General features: G+C 33.5%; 2 long non-coding RNA genes across 2 annotated transcripts; both read left to right on the top strand.

Moving 5' to 3' along the window:
* The first annotated feature begins 12,232 nt into the window (after positions 1–12,232).
* LOC139191315 (uncharacterized) lies at positions 12,233–13,373 on the top strand. The gene is made up of 2 exons (XR_011575325.1): positions 12,233–12,427; positions 12,985–13,373. It is a non-coding gene; the product is annotated as an uncharacterized lncRNA (long non-coding RNA).
* Positions 13,374–13,825: 452 nt separating this feature from the next.
* LOC139191316 (uncharacterized) lies at positions 13,826–14,201 on the top strand. Its single transcript, XR_011575326.1, has 2 exons — positions 13,826–13,965; positions 14,066–14,201. It is a non-coding gene; the product is annotated as an uncharacterized lncRNA (long non-coding RNA).
* The last annotated feature ends 2,247 nt before the right edge of the window (positions 14,202–16,448 follow it).

Genomic DNA, 16,448 nt, shown 5'->3' with positions numbered 1-16,448 from the left:
AAATATATACACAAAAATATGCAACAAGAAAATATGCAAATAGAACTTCGGGTCTAGGATTATAATTGAATTAATTATTTGGACTTCGGGCCAAATTTCAAGTGTGGGTGAAAAATTATGAAACCCATTGGACCTAAAATTATAAAACCCATTGGGCCTAAAATAATTAGGCGAATAAACTCGGGGCCCAAAATAATAGGCCAAATCCCACGAATGGGCTAATCAAATAGGTGTTGTGCGTCCCAGGCCCAAATATTAGGCAGGTTTGGTCTTGGGCCGAGCATGCAAGCTGGCCCAACATCATAAAATAAGTGGGCTGCATGCGTAAGCCCAAAATAAAGGCATGTGAAGGGCACATATGAGCTGTGATGCAGACACGAGAGCATGGATACACCAGAGAAGCTGGGGTTCGGTGCGGCACACATATATACCAGTAGAAGTTGGGATCTTGTGTGATGCAGTGCATGTGAGAAACAGTAGAAGCCCATATAGGCTCAACTGGTTCTCAGGCTGGGCTATCGCTAAAGCCCAAAGGGCTGGTGATGTGGGTCAAAACTCTTGGCACAAGTAGGCCAAAAAACAAAGGTCTTGTGTGAATGAACCGAATGGAATCTGAGGCCCGTTAGGGCTCGGTTGGGATCTTCAGGCCACCCCAACAACACTGGGTGTGGGTATCCGTCGAAGCCGACGACTCATCATGCGACGGGGAGGGTTTTCTAACAAAACCCTAATTTTTTTTCTTTCTTAATTCCAGATTATGGAATTTTAATTCAATACATGCATATTTAATCAAGTAGTTTAATGAATGAACATATATTTGATGCAATTTATGGAAATGTCAAATTCACATAATTCAACAATTATGAATATAATGCATACACAATTTATGTAGAATCTAAAATTCGAAAAACGTAAAGTTGGGTCATGTATTATGGTGAATGCTCATGCTATTAGGGCTAAAAAAAATATCTAGATAAAAACCATTATTTTGGAAGAACCTAATTGTGTGATGACATGGATGAACTGGTGTGATGCATAAAACTTCCACATCAGATTCCTATGTGCAGTTGTAGGAGCGTGCTGATAACGTGTTATAACCTATTTTAGCCTATTTTATCTGACAATAGGAAAGGGGCTGGCGGCAAGGAGAGAAAAGAGAGAGATATGTGTTTGTAGAATTGGAGGGGAATGTGTGTGTTATTCCCTCCTATGTAGTGCCTTTATTTATAGTAATAAGATGGAGAAGAGATCATTCATCCACAAGGAATACAAGTCCATAGAGAAAATAATAACTAGAATCAAATATAATCTAGGATTTACACAATCAGATTTAAACTAGGTAAGTTTTCAACAATACCCATGATTCTAATAAAAGATGGATTAATTCAATCAAACGATAAACGAGACGAAACTATTTAGGGACATCTAGCTGCAATAAAATCTCTCAAATTATGAAAATAATCAGTTATCCTAAACAGAATCAGTGACATAAAAGGAAATCAATAAATGAGTTTTTTTTTTATAATAAACAAGTAAACTCTGATATGGAATTTGATTAATCTTAAAATATGGCATGGATATAAATCAAAGAACTGCGATCAAAATTTTAAAGCCAATAATGTTTTTATCAAGAATCACTAGTGTCTAGGGATTGAATACTAATTTTTCCAATTGTTAATCACGCTGATCAAGTATGCAATGAAAAAAAAAGAATATGTTGATCAACAAGTGTAATGAGTGAATACATGTAATAATCAGTGTAGGACAGAAAGCAAATATCAATTATGTTACACAAATAAGTAAACTACAATAATCTAAATCACAGTGCACCAAGATTTGGCGAAGTAAAACTCCAACACATGGGGAATCGTCTTGAACACACAACCAGTGAAACAAATCCACTATGAGAAAAATAACTTTACTAGGGTCACCTAATAGACTTACACAAACACCATGACGCAACTTAAGCCTAGCACCCAAGAACACCCTCCAAGACTCTTAGGACTTACAAGTTGCTACATCGTCTTTCTCCATGATGAAAATCGTGCACACAATCTCAAGATATGGGATTGTATGGGATTGTGATGAAACCTTCGAAAGATTTGAAACACGGAGCAGATCTTTTAGGAACATAATAAGCATATGAACTCACTCAGAAATTGTTTAACACATTCAAAGTATTTTCTTACTAAAACATATGAGAGTTCTCTCAATATTTATGATCTATGCTCTCTATTTAGTCTAATAAGGATAGCTAATATAATTATATAAAATAACTTAATTAGCTTAATTCAAATAAGACATCATTACTTTGCAGATACCATAGGACTGAAACGACACTTCAATCCTATACATGCAGAAAAACATTTGTATGCATCAAGCTACCCAAGAATGCATGTGGTATCTATAAGTTTCACTTATCGTCCCAAACTTAGTTTGTGACTTAGTTATCGTAGAACAACAATCATTGGTTGGGCAAATATGGTCAACATTTTGGTTCCTTCAGACGCCTTATCCGACGAATGTCGTTCGGCAGGAAAAGGGTTCTTCATTGTGTAAAGTTTTCGCGTTAAAGGAAAAAATTTCTACGTAATATGGCATCTTTTGCATGACGAACAATTTAAGGTTCGTGATGCAAAAGTAAAACTTATGATTTAGGGTTTAGGGTTTAGGATTTACGTTTTGTTGGGAAAAAAATATATACTATTTCGTCAGCCAAAGGTGAAGGACAATTTGGTATTCAATTCCTTTGATACTTTTTGCAGTCTGCAAAATTAATTCAACAATACAATCATCAAACTTGTTTATATATACTGAGGTCGCATACACCAAAAATCATTAAAATAAATTGGGAATTAGGTATTGATGAAATCCTTCGACGGTTAAAAACATAAAATCAGGATTTAACGATGATTTCAGCTTCGATTTTGATGATTTTTTACTACTAGTTACCACAAAAAGCTTACGTTCGACCCTAGAAGAATAAAATGAATGAACTCGATCATAAATTTAAAATATTTACACTACTAGTTACCATAAAAAGCTTACGCTCTACTTAATGAAAGTATAGGATAAACTCTAAGTTTTTGTTGAATCTATTGTTTTGACGGAATACACAGTCTATGAAACTAATTTCTTCGTTCCAACCATCAAATTTATTTGCATATACTTCGAGATCGTATATGCCAAAAATCTCCAAAAAGAAAATTTTGAGGATTAGGTAACTGGCCAAAATTCTTCGATGGTTAAAAATAGAAAATCACGATTTAATGGTAATTTAAGCTCAAATTTTGATGATTTTTTACAACGACAATCCTCAACCCTAGAAGAATACAATGAAAGAACCCCGATCATAAATTCAAAACATTTACACTAGTAGTTACCACAAAATCTTACGTTTTATTTAATGGAAGTATAGAATAAGCTCGTAGTGTTTGTTAAATCTATTGTTTTGATGGGATACACAGTATACGAAACTATTTTAATGATCCAACCATCAAACTTGTTTGTATATGCTCCGAGATTGTATACACCAAAAATCACCAAAACCAAAATATATAGGATTAGGTAACGGGACGAAATCCTTTGACGGTTAGAATTGGAAATCACGATTTAACTGTAATTTCATCTTCGATTTTGATGATTTTTTACAACTGCAATCCTCGACTCAAGAAGAATACAAACAATGAACCTGATCATAAATTTAAAATATTTACACTAGTGATTATTACAAAACCTTAGGTTCCACTTAATGGAAATATAGAATAAACTCTAAGTGTTTGTTAAATCTATTGTTTTGACGGAATTTGCAGTCTACGAAACTAATTTGAACGATCAAATCATCAAACTTATTGGTATATACTTCGAGATCGCAAAGGTTAAGAATCACCAAACACAAACTTCCGGGATTAGGTAGCGGGACGAAATCTTTCAACGGTTAGAAACAGAAAATCATGATTTAATGGTGATTTCGACTACGATTTTGATGATTTTTTTAAGGACGCTAACTGAGAGTAAAATCACAGATTAAGGGGACATGATCATCAAATTAGATGATCTTTTAATAGATTGAAAATAAATAAAAATTAATAAATTTTAGAGGTGTACCCAACGAATGGGTGTAGGTTGTGGAGCAAAAGTACATATATTCATTGGTTCACAGTATTATTTTCGTCAAGCAAATGTATAAGTTTCCCCCTCCCCACATTGTTTTTCAAAAAATCAAAATTTCCACCAGGTAAAGGGGTTGCCTTATAAGGTTCTTCAAGCAAACTTTGTTTCCTACCAATTTTTTCGTCAAAAATTAAACTGCACTGACATATTTAATGGACCTTTGCCTAACGAAATTTTAGGCTTTTGAACATGTGTCATTTTTAAACCTTTGCTAGATGAACCATTCCATCAGGCAAAGGTTTAATATGTTATAACATCGAGAGTCTCTTCTTCTTCGTCCTCGTACCGTGCTGAACTCTCTATACCCTATCTATGCTCTCTCTTTTACTCTCTCTCTAGTCTCTCTGTACTCTCTGTACTCTCTCTCTCTCTCTCTCTGCCAGAATCCATCTCGGACCTGCACCATCATTCCTCTGGCCTGTCCTTCCTCCATCGTGACGAACCTTTCGCTCTCTCCTTCCTTCCTTTCTCCGGCAACTATAAGTCATCTCTCTTTGGTTTCAGATTTTAATATTTGGAGGAGAATTTATAGGATTTGTGAAGTTAGGATTGTGAAATTTTAGAATTTGTGAAATTGTAGGATTGTAGAATTAATTGTAGATTTGTAAGATTTGTGAAACTTGTAGAAGAATAGGGAAATTGGTAAAAATTGTAGGAAATTAGGGAAATTTTTAAAACTTGTAGAAACATGTTGTAAAATAGGAAAATTTGTAAAAATATTGTACATACTTATGAAAATAGGAAATATGTGAAATTTGTGGGAAAATATAGAAATTTTTAAACATTTAGGAAATTTGTAGGAGATAGAGAAAATTTATCAAAATTGTGGAACTTTGTGAGATTTGTAGGAATATAGGGAGATTTGTAAAAGTTGTAGAAATTTGTTGGAAAAACAGGAAAAATTGTAGAAAATGTAGAAATTTGTGAAAATTATAAGGTACTTGTAAAAGTTGTAGAAATTTGTTGGAAAATAGGTAAATTTGTTGAAAATGTAGAAATTTGTGAAAATTGTAGGAACATACATAAATTTGTGAATTAAAAAAAAATGTGAAGTTTGTGAAAAAATAGGGAAATTTGTAAAAGTTGTAGAAATGTGAAATTTCTAGGAAAATAGAGAAATTTTATAAAAATTGTAGAAGTATGTGAAAATTATAGGAAATATGTGAAATTTGTAGGAGATATGAAATTTGTAAAAAATGTAGAAATAAATGAAATTTATGAAATATGTGGCGTTTGTAGGAAATATGTGAAACTAGTAGAAATTATTGTGTTTTTTTTTTCACAGATGTCATCATGGTTGATCAACAATAGTCGCCGTTCTGCCTTCGCTTTACCTTAAAGTGACCCGACAGTACAATAAACCAACAACACCCAGGCAGCCACTGCCAAGTTGACGGCCAAGACCAGTACATCTAATGCATCGAGGTGGGTGCCCTGATTTCCTAGGCATGCTCAGATCTGAACCAAGAAGAAAGTTAAAGTGCAGGGATTTGTAAAGATGTAACCTCTAACCAGATCACCCGCTTATTGCAAAATCGGATCATGGTCAATTACAACTCATTCCATTAGCAAACGAGCTAGTAAGTCAATAGCTTGTTCACTCACGACATGGGTGCCATCGTCCGCACCAAGTGCCCCATGCTCACTCTTCCACGAAAGAAGTTGTCCCACAGGCACATGACAATATGATGTGATAGATTTCGGTAGATGTGAATATTTTTTTGTTTATTATTTTTTTTACTTTTACTTATTTAATGTATTTTTTAAACTAACACACTTGTTTTTTTTTTTTTTTGTCTATTTCAGACCAACTTCTCCATCGACATAGAACACCAAGGTTCAAAAGGGTATATACCCTGGGTGTGGATTGAGCGATAGAAGGAGTGGAACTCCAAGATGCACATATACTACAAGACTTGTGCATTTCCTGCTGAAGCTTCTACAGATCCACCCCTAGAGTTTGCAAAGAGGATTGGTGAGTGGGGTGGAGTGGTTGTGCAGTCATTTTTAGAGTCCGGCATTTCTATAAAGTTTTTTTTTTTTTTTTAATTTTCCTTTTTTTTTTTTAATTTTAATTTTCCATTTTTTATGTTTAATTTTTTTTTTCAGTTTAATTAACTTGTTTAATTTACAGTAGAAATTGTTGGGAAACAAAGCTAACGGGAAAGTGAAGTCTTACGTTCATAACTCTGGTTCTTGGCCCCTCATTTTTCGAGTAGAGGAACAACGTGATAAAGGTTCATTTTTCCATATGCATGCCAACTATGGCAATTAGGTGACTACAATTTATGTAAGTATTATGTTCAAGATTTTAATTTCAAAATTCATTACACATAAAAAATTCAAAATTATGATCGATAATCTTTATTGTTTATTTATTTTTTTTTTTTGTAGGCTTCTATGTTGCAAAAGAATGACTAGTACGTCACCAATCTTTCTCAGCAGCAACCGGACACGCCAATGAAGGAGCTAACACCTGATCTAGATGTCTCTCTACAATTGCTGATGGATGGGGTCAAGCAATGAAAAGATAAAGAACTCCACAGCTTAGGAGCGGGTCGGGTTCTTGACCTCAAGGGATCTTCTTCATCTAGTTGTACTACAAGTAGGATGTTTTTCAAACTACAACAGTTGGAGAAGGAGCTAGTGATCTTGGGCAAGCGAGAAAAAGAAGCTAGAGAAGAAGCTCTCCATCAAGAAGCACTAGTACAAAAACATACTTGCACGATGGAGCAAATTACGTTGTGCAAGGACATTTTGTGCAATGTTGACAACTAAGCGTCACGCAAGGTCATTTTGTGCAACAAGACTTTGCGTGACGAAGACTGACGTCGCGCAAAACAGTTTAGTGTAACGAAGGTGTACCTAGGTCACGCAATGTTGGGAAAAAAGCGGTAAAAGTCTTGGTTTGGCGCCAAAAGACTATTTGCATGAGGTGGTATATTCGTCATGCAAATTTTTTGCACCAAACCAAGACTTCAACCGTTTTTTTCCCAACATTGCACGACGAAAGTACACATTCGTTGTGCTTACCCTATTTTTCTTGTTTATTCAAGCATAGTTTTTCTTTCCAATTACATTTGTTGTGGTAGACCTGAATTTTGAGACACACCAAATGACAAAGAAGCAAATTGTATTACTATTTGGTTCATCTAGTTTTCCTCTTCTTCTTGAGTTGACCTTCTTAAGATTTTGTAGTATCCATTAGTGTAAATATATTAAATTGAAGATCGAATTCGTTCATTGTATTCATATAGGGTCAAGGAGTGCAGCTGTAAAAAAATCATCAAAATTGGAGTTAAAACTACCATTAAATCGTTATTTTTCTTTTATAACCGTTAAAAAGTTTTGTCCTGTCACTTGATCTCTGAATGTTTCTTTTTTGCTAATTTTGGCGTATGCAATCTTGACGTATATACAAACATGTTTAACGGTTGGATAGTTGAAACTAGTTTCGTAGAATGCGTATCCCATCAAAACAATAGATTCACTAACACTTGAAATTTATTTATACTTTTATTAAGTATAACATAAGATTTTATGGTATTCACCAGTGTAAATATTTTAAATTTAAGATTGAATTCATTCATTGTATTCATATAGGGTCAAGGAGTGTAGTTGTAAAAAATCATCAAAATCGAAGTTAGAACTATTGTTAAATCATGATTTTTCGTTTATAACCCTTGAAAAGTTTTGTCCCGTTACTTGATCTCTGAATGTTTGTTTTTTACAATTTTTGGTGTATGCGGTCTCGAAGTAATACAAACAAGTTTGACGGTTGAATCTAGTTTCGTAGAATGCATATCCCATCAAAACAATAGATTCACTAACACTTGGAGTTTATTTATACTTTCATTAATTATAACATAAGATTTTGTGATATTCACTAATGTAAATATTTTAAATTGAAGATCGAATTCATTCATTATATTCATATAGGGTCAAGGAGTGTAGCTGTAAAAAATCATCAACATCGGAGTTAAAACCACCTTTAAATCCTGATTTTTCGTTTATAACAATCGAAAAGTTTTGACCTATTATTTGATCTTTGATTTTTTTTTTTTTTTTTTTTTTTTTTTTTTGCGATTTTTGGCATATGTGATCTCAAAGGATATACAAACAAGTTTGACGGTTGGATTATTGAAACTATTATCGTAGAGTGCGTATCCCATCAAAACAATAGATTCACTAACACTTAGGAGTTTATTTATACTTTCATTAAGTATAATATAAGATTTTGTGGTATTCACAAGTGTAAATATTTTAAATTGAAGATCAAATATGTTCATTCTGTTCATATAGGGTCAAGGAGTGCAGCTGTAAAAAAATCATCAAAATCGGAGTTAAAACTACAGTTAAATCGTGATTTTTCGTTTATAACCGTTGAAAAGTTTTGTCTCGTTACTTGATCTTTGAATGTTTTTTTTTTGCGATTTTTGGTCTATACGTGTAGACATTGAAATTTCGGTGAAATAAGTATTAACAATTGTATTAAAATTACAACCCCTCATTCATTTCACCTACATCATACACTCACTTCACATACATCATACACTCATCCCACCTACAACATCCACTTACTTCACCAAACAAATGGATGGTGGTGATTCATTCTCAAAACCTATAAATAGGTTTATCCATCAAGCAAAGGAGGGAGGATTTTTTACATACATTCTCTCTACTCCCAAATTGGAAGAGAATTCACATCACACCAAAGCCTTGAAGCCTCGAAACTCTAAAGCTCTCAAGCAAATCCTGAAGAATCAAGAAAGCCCTCTTCGTTCTTCGTCAAAATCCTCTTTCAAGATCAAGCCCCAACGGCCCTTGAAGAAACTTTCACTAATTCAAGATCAAGCCCCAATGGCCCTTGAAGAAAGTGTTCATCATTCATCATCTGTTTATCCTAAAGATCAAGCCCCGACGACCCTTTGGATCAACAACATCAAATCTACCCATTACAAAGATAGAATCAGAGGCTAAATTTGTAGAAGAGATTGTAACCCTTAAATCATTAATACAAATATTTTTTTGTACACGTGTTCTTGTCTTGTTCATCGCAGGAATTCCCGTGTTTACAATATGATCTTAAAGTATATACAAAAAAGTTTGATGGTTGGATCGTTGAAACTAGTTTCGTAGAATGCGTATCTCATCAAAACAATAGATTCACTAACACTTGGGGGTTTCTTTATGCTTTTATTAAGTATAACATAAGATTTTGTGGTATCCACTAGTTTGAATATTTTAAATTGAAGATCGAATTCATTCATTGAATTCATATAGGGTCAAGGAGTGTAGTTGTAAAAAATCATCAAAATCGGAGTTAGAACTACTGTTAAATCATGATTTTTCGTTTATAACCCTTGAAAAGTTTTGTCCCGTTACTTGATCTCTGAATATTTGTTTTTTATAATTTTTGGCGTATGCGGTATCGAAGTAATACAAACAAGTTTGATGGTTGGATCTAGTTTCGTAAAATGTGTATCCCATCAAAACAATAGATTCACTAACACTTGGAGTTTATTTATACTTTTATTAATTATAACATAAGATTTTGTGGTATTCACTAGTGTAAATATTTTAAATTAAAGATCGAATTCATTCATTATATTCATATAGGGTCAAGGAGTGTAGCTGTAAAAAATCATCAATATCGGAGTTAAAACCACTGTTAAATACTGATTTTTCGTTTATAACAATCGAAAAGTTTTGACCTGTTATTTGATCTTTGTTTTTTTTTTTTTTTTTTTTTTTGCGATTTTTGGCATATGCGATCTCAAATGATATACAAACAAGTTTGACGGTTGGATCGTTGAAACTATTATCATAGAGTGCGTATCCCATCAAAACAATAGATTCACTAACACTTGTGAGTTTATTTATACTTTCATTAAGTATAACGTAAGATTTTGTTTTATTCACTAGTGTAAATATTTTAAATTGAAGATCAAATTTGTACATTATGTTCATATAGGGTTAAGGAGTGAAGCTGTAAAAAAATCATCAAAATCGGAGTTAAAACTTCCGTTAAATCGTGATTTTTCGTTTATAACCGTTGAAAAGTTTTGTCCTGTTACTTGATATTTGAATGTTTGTTTTTTGTGATTTTTGGCGTATACGATCTCAAAGTATATACAAACAAGTTTGATGGTTTGATCGTTGAAACTAGTTTCATAGAATGCGTATCACATCAAAACAATAGATTCACTAACACTTGGAGGGTTTCTTTATGCTTTTATTAAATATAACATAAGATTTTGTGGTATCCACTAGTTTGAATATTTTAAATTGAAGATCGAATTCATTCATTGAATTCATATAGGGTCAAGGAGTGTAGCTGTAAAAAATCATCAAAATCGGAGTTAAAACTACCGTTAGATCGTGATTTTTCGTTTATAACCGTTGAAAAGTTTTGTCCCATTACTTGATCTCTGAATGTTTTTTTTTTTTTTTTTGCGAATTTTGGCGTATGCGATCTCGAAGTATATATAAACAAGTTTGATGGTTGGATCGTTGAAACTAGTTTCGTAGAATGCGTATCCCATAAAAAAAATAGATTCACTAACACTTGGTGTTTATTTATACTTTCATTAAGTATAACAAAAGATTTTGTGGTATCCATTAGTGTAAATATTTTAAATTGAAGATCGAATTCATTCATTGTATTCATATAGTGTAGTTGTAAAAAATCATCATAATCAGAGTTAAAACTAATGTTAAATTGTGATTTTTCATTTATAATTGTCAAAAAGTTTTGTCCCGTTACTTGATCTCTAAATGTTTGTTGTTTGCGATTTTTGGTGTATGTGATCTCGAAGTATATACAAACAAGTTTGACGGTTGGATTATTGAAACTATTTTCGTAAAATGCGTATCCTATCAAAACAATAGATTCACTAACACTTGGAGTTTATTTATACTTTCATAAGTATAACATAAGATTTTGTGGTATCCACTATTGTAAATATTTTAAATTGAATATTGAATTCGTTCATTGTATTTATATCGGGTCAAGTAGTGTAACTATAAAAAATCATCAAAATCGGAGTTAAAATAACCGTTAAATCTTGATTTTTTGTTTATAACAGTCGAAAAGTTTTGTCCCGTTACTTGATCTCTGAAGGTTTGTTTTTGATGATTTTTGGCGTATGCGATGTGGAAGTATATACAAACAAGTTTGACGGTTGGATCATTGAAACTAGTTTCGTAGATAGCGTATCCAATCAAATAATATATTCACTAACACTTGGGAGTTTATTTATGCTTTTATTAAGTATAACATAAGATTTTGTGGTATCCACTTGTGTAAATATTGTAAATTGAAGATCGAATACAATTATTGTATTCATATAGGGTCAAAGAGTATAGCTATAAAAAATCATCAAAATTAGAGTTTAAATAACCGTCGAAATTTTTTTTTTCCAGTTGCTTGATCTCTAAATGTTTGTATTTTGCGATTTTTTGGCGTATGCGATCTCAAAGTATATACAAACAAGTTTAACGGTTGGATCGTTGAAACTAGTTTTGTAGAATGCATATCCCATCAAGTTGAACGGTATATATATTTATTAAGTAGCTTTAAATTTTTTTTATTTTGTAAATATAACACTTAAGAAATTGAATGATATGTATATTTATTAAGTAACTTTAAATTTAAGGAAAACTAATAAAAAAAACTTAAAAATTTTGAATTTTAAAGATAATGATAAAATAAAGGGTAGAGTGAATAGTATCATAATTAACTTTATAGTGTAAAAATGTGGTTTTTTGTTAAAGTGAACAATATCGGGAGTTTTTTGTTAAAATTTGCTTAAATTTATTATTGTAGTTCGGAACGGATTTTTGTTAGAAAAATATATTATTGTAGGTTTTATGTAAAAAAAGAAAATTAAATTTGAAGGGAGTAAAATCATATTTTCAATAAATTTTATAATAATTGTTTTAAAAAATATATATAACTGGCGCGACGCCATATTATGATTGTTGCGCAAAGAGCGTGGCGTCATAATGTATATACGCGTCGTGCAATTTGTTAAAATTTTGGCCGTGCAATCGAAGAAAATAGGCGCTGTTTTTAAATATTCCCAAATTCCTCTCGCTCATCTTGCCCTCTCTCTCACTCCGTCTCGCTCTTTTCTGCCCCTCCGTTAGACAAAGACAAAGATGAAGAAAGACAACAGCCACTACCCACCCATCTGCTCCTCCTCCGCTCCAACCTCCGTCGGAATTCCTCGCTGTTTCCTCAATTCCGAAGGTCCATTCACATCTCTCTCTCCCAATGTTTTTTTAATTGGTTGCAAATCTGTGATTTAGTTCGGAATGGAATGGTTGCAAATTTGTGAATTTTTTAATTGGTGGGTTGTTTTTTGTTGGTGACATCTTAGGGTTTTGATTTTGGTAGAGTGGGTGATTTTTGTGATTTGGGGAAGTGGGTAATGGTGGGTTTGTTGTTAGGGTGAGATTTGTGAGCTGGGATTTGGTAATATGAGTAGTTGGGGTGGTTTCGGTTGATAGAGTGACAAATTTTGAGATTTCTACTCTGGTTTTGGCAGCGAGTTTGATTTGTTTGTTATTTAGCTTTCTTTGTACAAAGGCTGCGGTTATGGTGGATATGAAAGTTCGTGTAATAAACAAAATTCATGTGGAAGCCAGTCGGAGACTGCTTTCTTGGTGAAGATAGTGAGATTGTAGAATGTTCAGAATTAGAGCCTGTTCATTGGTAATTGGTTTCTTTGTTATTTGGCCCGTGTTTGGTAAAACTGAGCACAACGTGCCCAAGACATAATGCTTACCCTTTTCTGTTGGTAAAAGGTCGTACCAGTGCACAAGGCTCTCGCTTTACGCAGGGTCTGGAAGAGGTGAATGTCGGCTAGCCTTACCCCCATTTATGGAGAGGCTGCTCCCAAGTCTCGAACCCGAGACCTACCGCTCATGGGCGAAGGCACTTGCCATCGCACCAAGTGCGACCTCCCTTACCCTTTTCTGTTGGTGCACAATAAAAAATATGATGCCATTTTCTAACCTTGTTTGACAACGTATTCAATTTCCTGTTTGGTTGCTGAGCAAGTTGGAAGTGAAAATAATCAGATGATTGAATGCTTTTATGTTCATTTTCACTTGATTGAATGCTTTTAGAATATTATTATATTTCATATGTAAGTGGATTATACAGTCTAATGGAATTTCGTATGAAAGTTAAATGTGTTGCACTAAGGTTTTCTAATGGGTTTGTTTTGCCTGCCCTGTATATTATTTCAAAATCGTATACGTTATTGGCTTTTAATGTTGGCTTAAAATTTTGATTGCTTTGTTTAACAATTTTCTTCCCAACTAAAATCTAGAACCTTCAAATAGCCATCCACGGAGTTTGAGAGTTATATGATAATCCCATCGGCTTTGGTAGTACATCCTTTTCATGTTCTTTGGCTTAATTGAGGTTGTTAGAGTTTAATTGGTATTTGATTAGCTTAATTCAGGGATTGGGGGTAAGGTTCTTCACTTTTGTTAAGTGTCCTTTTGATTTGCCGTTGCCAAGAAAGGATATGAAACTATACACGTGTGTATATTTTTATATTTATTGTTTCAGCTATTTCAAGTAAAACATGTGTTTGGAATTGACCAACAAAAACTACTTTTGAATTAGTATTGTTTCTACCTTTGCAATACTGCTTTATATATATGTGAACAAATGCAAGAAAGGATATGATATTACTTTGGCTGCTAATTGATTAGTTTCAAATGCAAGGAAGGATGCATTGTATGATGCACTTGAGAAAGAGCTTCTAGAAGATGGTGAGAGTTTAGATTAAATGTCTTTCAAATGTCATGTGTTATGATCTAGTTCCTTTGAAACTTACTCCTCATATATTCTGTATACTGCCCCTTTTGATAGGCACAAGTAGGCAGAAGACATCAATTGACTTTAAAAATGAAGTTAAAAACTTGAGATTGGCCTTTATCGATATGTTTTTGAAGCACAGAACATTGGCAAGGGAACTGCAGAGGATTATCCAAATATTTTCTTAACATTTCTCCTTGTTTGCTCTATCTTTCTTTACACACACACACACACACACACTATACACACCTTACATTTATTTTTTGTATCTTTTTTGGGGTTGAGAAGGGCAGAGTGGGTTAGGCCATCTCCAATCGAAGGGTCCAGAGGGCCAGAGGGCTAAAAATAGCCCGAAAACCATCTCCAACTGAGGGTTAGGCCAGAGGGCTGTGGAACCTGAGAGGGCCCCATGGAATCGAAGAGGGCTGGAGGGCTGGTTGTATGCAGCCAGCCAGCCAGCCCGAAGCTGGCCAGAAAAATCATCTTTCCTGTCGGTTATAACCTACAGGAATGCTTAAGAAAAAAATTCAAATGCAACGGTTAGCTGACGTCAGCTAACCGTTGCATTTGAATTTTTTTTTTTTGACAGTTTTATTATTATTTTTTATTTACAAAATTTTCCCTATAACTACTATTTTTCATATTTTTTTTAAATTCTATTTTTTTCTTATAACTTTTATTTTACAAAATTTGTTTCATATTGTTTTTAAATTCCATTTTTTCTATAGCTTCTATTTCACAAAATTTGTTTTACTTTATTTTAAATTCTATTTTTTTCCTATAACTTCTATTTCACAAAATTTGTTTTATTTTATTTTAAATTCTATTTTTATCCTATAACTTCTATTTCACAAAATTTGTTTTATATATATTTTTTAAATTATATTTTTTTCCTATAACTTCTATTATACAAAATTTGTTTCATTTTTTTAAATTATATTTTTTTCCTATAACTTCCTAAGCCATTATAGCAAAAAAAAAAAAAAAAAAAAAAATTCAAATCCAACGGCTAGCTGACGTCACTTAGCTGTAGGATTTGAATTTAAGTTGTAGTTTTTAAATTCAAGTTAATGTTGTTTTTAAATTTTATTTTTAGTTTTAAAATTTAATTTGAAGTTTTTAAATTTAATTCGTCGTTTTTAAATTTAAGTTGTAGTTTTTAAATATAAGTTGTAGTTTTTGAATTTAAGTTGTAGTTTTAAATTTAAATAATAAATTATGTTTGACCCCTTAGCCCACGGTTGGAGACGATTTTTTGTGATAGGGCTAAAACGAGCCTTATGGTCCTTTGACCCTCGGTTGGAGACGGAGGCAAATATGACATTGTACTGTTCATTAAAATATTAATATCTTGGAGGGCCAGAGGGCTAAAACGAGCCCTCTGGCCAGCCCTCGGTTGGAGATGGTCTTAGGGTGGAGAAGGTCGTGTTTTTTTTTGGGGGGCGGGTGTGGGTCCAGGATGTAAGAGTCTAATAATCCACCTTGGTTGGTATCTTCTCCTCCCTGCAATGAGAGTTTCTCTCTTTATAAGCGTTCTAGATTGTTATTTTCTTAAGGTGCAGAATTCTCCGTCGTTTCTTGCACTTATTTCTTTCTCTAAGAAGCAGCATCACAACTTCCCCTGGAGACCCCAATCGAGGACGTCACTGTACCCGAGGATGCAGATCTTCAGATCGTGACTAAGATCTTGGATTAGAAGCTCGGTCGTCGTCATGGCAAGGTTGTTTGGGGTATGGGGAAGGCGCGGGTTTGTGAGACGAGTGCCTTGGAAACCCTAAAGGGTAAGATTGCAACCTGGAAAGCCCAGATTGCAGCCTAGTTTTCGATCCAGGACGAGAAAATGAGTATGATCTTACGGGCCTTACATATGTTCGGCTTCCAAATCTCGATGCCAGTACCTGATCTTATTTCACTTTCGACCTTCTAGGCACTTTGCCGATGCATCAAACCTAGACGACTACTTGTTGTAGTTTTTCTTTTATGTTCAGACATCTTGTATGTACATTTTCATATATTTTATAATTAAATACTTTTTCTTGGTTTATTAATTATTGTTTATAATTTAATTACAATATTTTTTAAAAATTAAATGGAAAATATTTTTGTCAAAAACAAAAAAGGGTTTGTGTGATGAAGAAATAACTTGCGTTGCGCAAAGACCTTTTGTGCGACGTAGGTACCTACGTTGTGTATACCTTACTTTCACGACCTTTGCATGACGGTTTGCGTGCGACGAAGATATCATTGGGCTAATTTTTTGGCATCGTTTTTTGACTTTGCTCAACGAAAGTATTTGTGTCGTGCAAATTGTTTTTTGTACTAGTGAAGCTTGGGAAGTAGACGTGCGCCAACGAGATAAGGGCCTTTTACGGTACATTTTGGGATAGCCCACGCAATGTCAACTTCTATCATTCGCCTACACGATCCTCTGACCTAC

The sequence above is a fragment of the Malus domestica genome, chromosome 14 (genome assembly GCF_042453785.1).
Source record: "Malus domestica chromosome 14, GDT2T_hap1".
Lineage (NCBI taxonomy): Eukaryota > Viridiplantae > Streptophyta > Magnoliopsida > Rosales > Rosaceae > Malus > Malus domestica.
Note: the sequence above shows the minus strand (reverse complement) of the source record. Positions and strands in the feature narration are given on the sequence as shown.